Raw genomic sequence first — 835 nt, forward strand, 5'->3', positions numbered from 1 at the left:
TTATGTGACTTTGGAGATAACATTAATTTCATGTATCTATTTGTATACAAGTAGTTTGGGTTGGGGTTATCTTAGTTGACCTCTATGAGACTACTAATGGTATATTGTACTGTAAAAAAGTCATTTCGTATATTGTGTGATTTGTTGATGATTGTAGCTATTTTTATATTCCCATATGATTTTATAATTACCAACTCTGAGGTAGGGCCTTTCCTATATATGGGTAGGGCACTAGTTGACATGGAAGTAAGACCGGCAAAATTTAGACTTAATTATGAGCAGGTTCCATTCAATGTGTTTCTATCGATGAGGTAGCCAAAATCTGTGTGGCCAGTGTCTGTGATAGATACCTTAGATGAAAATGCATTAGTTATACCCTTTGAGGAGAAACTTGGTGTTGAGGCACTAGAAGTAGTGATCATTAATTTTAAGATCAATGATATCAATGAGTATGATGATATGGTGAATAAACTCATTAGCTGAGGTTCTTACACTTATGCAGCAAAGAATTTGGAGCTTAATTTGAATAATAGAGTAATCCAATCCACTCAATCCATTAAGGAGTCATTGATTTTTTAATTAAATTCCCTTTCTTATTTTTTGCTCTATGTGTTATTAGGCTCAATAATACCTTGTCGAATATCATATCAGATTTTTTAGAGATAGATGTGAGTTATTGATATCAATTTTTTAGAGAATTAGAAGGGCTATTAGTTGGACTATTGCTGATAGTATAGAAATTCCTTAAATTTGTTTTCATAATATTCAACTTAAACCAAAATGTGTGCCTACAATAGAGCATTAATGTTTACTAAATCCACCTATGCAAGACGTG

The sequence above is a fragment of the Capsicum annuum genome, unplaced genomic scaffold (genome assembly GCF_002878395.1).
Source record: "Capsicum annuum cultivar UCD-10X-F1 unplaced genomic scaffold, UCD10Xv1.1 ctg2554, whole genome shotgun sequence".
NCBI classification, from domain to species: Eukaryota; Viridiplantae; Streptophyta; class Magnoliopsida; order Solanales; family Solanaceae; genus Capsicum; species Capsicum annuum.